At 45.5% G+C, this 6341-nt stretch overlaps 1 long non-coding RNA gene across 1 annotated transcript in view; it reads left to right on the forward strand.

Annotated features, from left to right (window-relative positions):
* LOC131281037 (uncharacterized) overlaps positions 1-6277 on the forward strand; it is a 31851-nt gene extending 25574 nt beyond the window's left edge. Inside the window, exon 3 of the long non-coding RNA XR_009188651.1 lies at positions 6216-6277. This is a non-coding gene — a long non-coding RNA (uncharacterized LOC131281037). The remainder of the gene's footprint in view (positions 1-6215) is intronic.
* The last annotated feature ends 64 nt before the right edge of the window (positions 6278-6341 follow it).

Genomic DNA, 6341 nt, shown 5'->3' on the forward strand with positions numbered 1-6341 from the left:
CTTGGTCGTCTCACCTTCGTCGACCGTATCGGGCCTGATTGGTGTCGGGTGTTCAACGAGAGATTCGTTGCGAAGGAAAACAAGTACTACCCCTACATCAACCCCGCGCCGCCTCGTGCCCCAATGGGTGGCTCCCTGTGGGCTGCAATCTTGGAGGAGGAGCAGGAGGAGGTGGGACTGGAGATAGGGTCACGCGGATTAATTATCGATAAACTGTGCAGTAAACAACAGGTCCAAATGTCGCTGCCATTCGGTGGTGGAATACGCGCCACCAAAGGTCTGCAGGAGTGGTAAAGTGCCTTTTTTTATTATTTCATTTTAAACCAAGCAGGTTTGCGCTGGTGTATAACGAGGGAGAAAAGGAGAAAGATTTTTTATGTTATCTTACGTTTGAAGTAATTTCCAATTTGATATTTTATTTATTTATTTTATAGAAATATTGTAAACATTTTATTTTCCTCGTTTATTTCTTTTATTACCTCGTTTCGATTGTGATGTTGCAATTGTTTGTCGTAGTGTCAAACAATTTTACATTTTCCCATGCGTGGTTATATGTTCCCGGACGCGAGAAAAAATGGCTTTTCTTAACAAAAACAAATCTTCAACTAGGGTTCTCATCTTTTTTGCAAAGCAGTCCGTTCTGGGACGCGTAAGATCCTACCATGCATAATGTTTCTCGAGCACCCTCGTTCAGGTCGGATGTTATTGTTGACGACGACGAGCAGCGCATATTATGTTACGGTGAAGTGGTTATTATTTGTCCATTTTCATCCGACACATTTTGAAGAGGTCGAGTCACGAAGCGGCAACACCAAAAACCAGTGGTGTGTAGACGTCTGGTCCAATGATTCCATGCTGGATGGAGGGTTGCTTGGCTTCTGGGAGAATTCGGCTGCGTTGACATCGAGAAGGTGGTGTGCGCACACACTCCTTTCCCGTTGGGTGTTTGGTTAAGAATGGTTACGTCTCGTACACCGCTCCTAATTGGCATACCTTTTTTTATTACTTTTGTTTCCACTAGATTGTCTATCATGGGTGAAATAAGGATTCTCTTCCATTCCCATAGGTTGGGAGACAACTCCATGTGTTTTTGGCACAGCTCTCGCTCGTCCCTCATCTTGTTCCCATTCCATCTGACTTCTAGGAGCTTTAGCTTTGATTCATTAAAGTCTCTGCGAGTCTGTGCGCTTAAAGACATTCGCAATTTGTGCTAGACCGTTCCGTTCCGAAGGTTCCCCGGGTGCTCCATCAATTTTGCCTTAATCAAATAATGATGATCCACGAGGCCGCCCTGGGGTCGCATGTCTTCAGGTTCTGCCAAACTTCTCCGATGATGGTATGGATTGGCTGGCGGAACAACCGCGGGCCTTGTTTCTTGTGTCAAATCTTAATCATCTTTGTCCCGCCCCGCCCCGGATGCGATGTCATTCCCGGGCGCGTTCGTCTCCCGAAGCATTGACTTGACGTTCGGTTTGTCGGCGGAGGTCTTAATGCAAACAAAAGCACGAGCAATGGGAAAACGCCATGCCGGTGGATGATGCGCAAAGGAAAACACATTGAATTACCGCCAATCCGCCCGGGGGAGGTTTCGTTAGCTTTGACCTTCGAGCGAACTGATGGACGTTTAGGTCGGCGATGTGTGTGTGTGGGTGCGCGTGTTTCAGGTGGCCGGAAACGCTACCGTGGACCCCGTAGGAAAAGCGTCGCTTGTGTAGGACGTTCCCTGAGAAAAGGGAGGCGCTTCCCGAAGAACAACGCTTACTTATCGTTTATCAATATTTCTATAACCGATAGCGAAACTGCTTTCGCTCGGGCGGAGATCGTCGATATTTTTTCCCATAACAATATGCTATTTTCGTCCCAGGCATTGTTTGCAGCTCAAGGGGAAAAGCGCTGGAGTTGTAAGGATAGGTTTGGAAGGTTAGGAAATCGGTGGGTTTTTTTTTGTATTTCAGGAAAACCGGTCTCCTTTATTTTGCACTTCATCGGAACAGCTTATACGGGAATCTGCCGTTTTTCCGTTGTATAGTAATAAAGCGTGTAAAAATAGGATGCAAAGAACCTCAAAAGGCTAGAGTTTGGTAATATTTTTTCTAGTGCTGACGCCCGATGCCCTCTAATAAACCTGTTTAAAAATCTCTTTAATGTTTATCTATTTAGTTGTGGCGAGATTCATGAATCTTTGCGGATTCGAATCTTCAACGCTTAATGAATCTTTCGAAACCATAATGAATTTTCATGAATCTTTCATGGATCTGTCACGAATCTCTCCGATTCTTTCATAGGCGTGGACAATGCGGCCAAAAAATAAAAAAAGTTGTCCCTCGACCCATTTTTGGCTAGTGACTTTTCATCAGTTGGTGTGTCTTTAGGATTCATGAATCTCTCGACGAAAGATTCAGGAATCCCTTATAAGGCAGAGATTCATTCAGATTCATGAATCTGAATCAGATTTACACAACTCTACTAAAAACGCTTGGCAGTCAACGTGTTAATGTTTATCAAATTGTATCAATGCTTCCTTGAATGTTAACTAACAAATTTCTTTTGCTAAATCATAGGAGTAAGTAATCGTTATTTTTGAAAACAATTTACGGTCTCGTTCACATTCGTTCTCCCACCACATATATTCGCCACCGAACGACATTTTACTTCGTTCTGATGTGCGGAATGTTTACACATTCACCACCGTAAACTCTCCGTCTGTTGTGATTCGATTTATTATCACACTTTTGGTTCACTCTGGTTTTTTTTTCCCCAAACGGTTCTGATTATTTGCTTTTTCGGTTTGCGCCCAGCGGGCAGAAGAAGAAAGCAGAGCAGAGATTGTGCCGTTGTTGCCTCGCTTTTCGCGCGCTGTCTGTAGGCCATGCATGCACCCCGCTCGCCCCGAGGGTTCCTGCGTACGCAAGATGGCGTTTAAGTACAATCGTGTTACTTTATTTTGTATCCACCCCGGTTGGCGGCACGACAAATATCCGCCGGTGGTAATGCCGGTGGGGCCCCGGGGGCTTGTGGGTTTTATGATGCGACACGATATAGTTTGCGCGCTTCGTCGAGCGTCGAAATTGCGCCGCAATTGCCAGAGGTCATTAGGGAGGCAATGGGGTTTACCTACCCCCTGCTGCATGCATGCCATGGGGGAAAGGCGGATGAAGAAGACCCGGCCGTGATCGTTCGAATTCGTGTGGGCCGCCATATTGCCGCGGCTTACTGTTATTTGACAAGCGGCGGCTTCGCGGACCAAAAAAAAAACCGGTGATAAGATACATTTCTGCTCGCTCATAACCAAATGAACTGACGCGTTCCCAAATGATGGCCGACACGACGCAGCCGATGGTGGTTCGATCCACGCTGTTTGTTCGTACCGCCAACGGTGGGTGTGGTGTTAGTTTTTTACGGAAAATTTGTGAAAAGAATGAGGGTTTTATTATCAAATGACATTTTTTCGGAAAATGTCAAATTTCTTCACATCCGTTGGTTTAGTCCCCGTAGTGCCTTAGCCTGATCGTTCAGTGTCCATTTTAATCATGAGAGAACTCATTTGGTTTAGTTTTTAGTTTCTGGGGATGATTTTTTTTCCCATTCGCTTTTACACCACGGCGTTAGCCTACTTTTCCCTTCCTTCTCGGTCGTAAATCGATCTGTTTTCGGCCGAAATCTTGCAAAAATCGTACCCAGAACCCGGAGAAAGGTCGGCCAATTGGAACACGCCATCTTGGTTGGCTACGTGTTGGTTTAAACGAAAAAATCAGGATAAAGGTTTTCGTCCCCCCTCCCGCTCTGCCCCTCTCGTTCGGCCAGGAAAGAAAACCGGTTCATTTTCCGGTTGTCGTCGGGTTCGCTGGCGTTTTTATTTTGTATTTCTTTCGACGCGAACATGGCGTGCAAAATGGAGGTGTTATACCGCGAGGATTTGTCGGTTTGGATGTGAAAAGAGATTGCAAAAAAAAAGGGAACCAGGAAAAAAATGCCGCTTCTCCCATCCGCCGCACGTACGATCATTGAAATTTCCTTTTAATTACCGTGCTTTCTCCCAGCATCTTCGCCGGAATCGCCAGGAACCGGATGGCGCGGGGTTTTTTTTTGTTTGTCCGCTCGCCGGTGACGCTTTTCTGAAGCAAATTAAAAATATGTATGTGTGTGTGTGCGTGGTTTGTTTTTTTTCTGTCTCATTGTTTCTTCATGGTTTTTTTTAAATCTACCGTATGAAATGATTTCTTCAACACTCTTGTCGCGGCGTCATACATTTGCGCCCTGTGCCCTAAAAGGCAATGTATCGGCCGCAGCCGGAAGATTGATTGACAGCCCGCCGGCCCTGGCCAAGATGTGACTGTTATTATGCTGCGAAGGCAAGTGGTCAGCTTTGATGGCATTATGTTTTCTTTTTCCCCTCGAAACCGGCGCACCAGCGCGCACAGAGAGGTCTTGCGGGTTTTATTTTAGCGCCACCGGGTGGGGAAAAATGTTGGCTCAAGTTTTAAGAGTCGTAGATGTGCAAAGCGATAGATACACAATTTGTTACCGCATTCCGCACATCGCACAACACGATAATCGATAGCTTTCTCACCGTACAACATTGATCATATTGGACCACGTTTGTTATCGACTTTGCTACGTGTAAAAATGTTCAACTTTGCATTCGATTTTTCTATAAACGGTTCGTTTTTATATATTGGAATGTTTTTTATATCAGAGAAATACAATTACATTTCATTCGTAATGTTTCGTAAATTAAAAGAATATGCAATCAGGCAAACTTTAGATCATACTGATCCGCATTGCGTTAATTATCAAGTCTTATAGTGCAACTTTTGTTAGTTGTTTCTTGATGTACATTATTGTAGTTGAGAACATTACCTTCTCACTACATTTGTCTCTAGTCATTTAATAATTTAATTGTGTAATAATTGTTCTAATGGCTCTACTACGAGTTTTTTCGACTTTCGTTATCACCAAATCGGTTTGACCCTGAATGATTTTTTCCATCTTCCAACTTCCCCAAAACGATTAGAACTATACGAATCCAGCCATGATGTCGCATTCGGTGACATTACTAGACAAACATCATCCAGCACAACCTTGTTCCACGGCGTTATGGCTCGTGTGTTGGTGTCACGATTTTTTTTCTTCCACTCTGTCCCCCACCCCCGCACATCTAGCTACCGATTTGCGTCACGAGCGCGCTAGCGAGGCGTTTTATAAATAAAACACATTTTTCCTCCAAAGTTTGTTCCATTTCTTGGCTCTTGCTTTGGGTCGTCCGGGCGAGGATTTTCCGGGGTCATACCGTGTCGTCGAAATCCATCCCATTTTGGGGACGTCAGAAAGGAAAGAGGGTAGACAACGGGAGCGGGAGGGGGAACGCACGCTATGCGTGTCATTTCGGCGCGTGTGCTGACGAGATGCGCGCGGTGATGGTTTGTGTTGCAACGGGGGAAAAATTTCGTAGATTTCCATTTTTATACCACCTTTTCAATCGGGAAACCTCGAATCGAATGGATGGTTAGACCTGCTTTCTGGCTGTGTTCATCGATGTGTGTGTACGTTTGGGTGGAAGGGGATGGAAATCAATCGTCACTGCGAACTTACCGCCAAGTTGGCGGAAGGAAAGAAGGCGGACGATATATTTTCCAAACGAAATTTATTTATGTGCGTCCCATCAGGTGCCTAACGTTTCGGTAGAAATGGAGGGACTAAGGTGGGTGGGAAGTCGGTGATCCAAGAGGGAGTGGGTTGTGGTGGAAAAGAAGAATTGAGGCTCGTCACGAAACCACAACCGAAAGTCCTTTAACCTCAACATGTAGGAGTTGTCAAGTTAGGTCAACATCCAGTAGGGGTTGCTACTAGGACTCATCCTACCTAGGGCAGATATGGATATGAATTAGTTTAGTAGATGGTAAACTATGTGTCACGCATAGCTCTCACACCTTTGTCAGTTCACAAACTTGACAACAACAAACTTTATAACCTTTGGTTCATGCGTAAAAGGACGCTGTAGAATTCCCCAAAATAATATATTATTAGGTCAGGTATTACAGACATCAAACTGCAGAGACTGACTCTTTCTTATCCAAAGATGCGCCAGGTGAACTGAATGATAGTTGACGTTACCGCCAGGGTTAAGGAGACCTGTTTATACTGGCGATCTCGATCGTGTGCCGTGTGTTAAGTTCGAATTCTAATGACATGATGTAATTCCCGTTTCTTTACAGCAGAGGGCGTTTGTGGTTGCGGTGAGTGTGCAACCAGCGGCGGTGTGGGACCGAGCGGTGGCGGTGGCGGAGGAGGAGGTGGCGGCGGAGGCGGCGGCGGCGGTGGCGGTGGTGGAGGCAGCGGCA

The sequence above is a fragment of the Anopheles ziemanni genome, chromosome 2 (assembly GCF_943734765.1).
Source record: "Anopheles ziemanni chromosome 2, idAnoZiCoDA_A2_x.2, whole genome shotgun sequence".
Lineage (NCBI taxonomy): Eukaryota > Metazoa > Arthropoda > Insecta > Diptera > Culicidae > Anopheles > Anopheles ziemanni.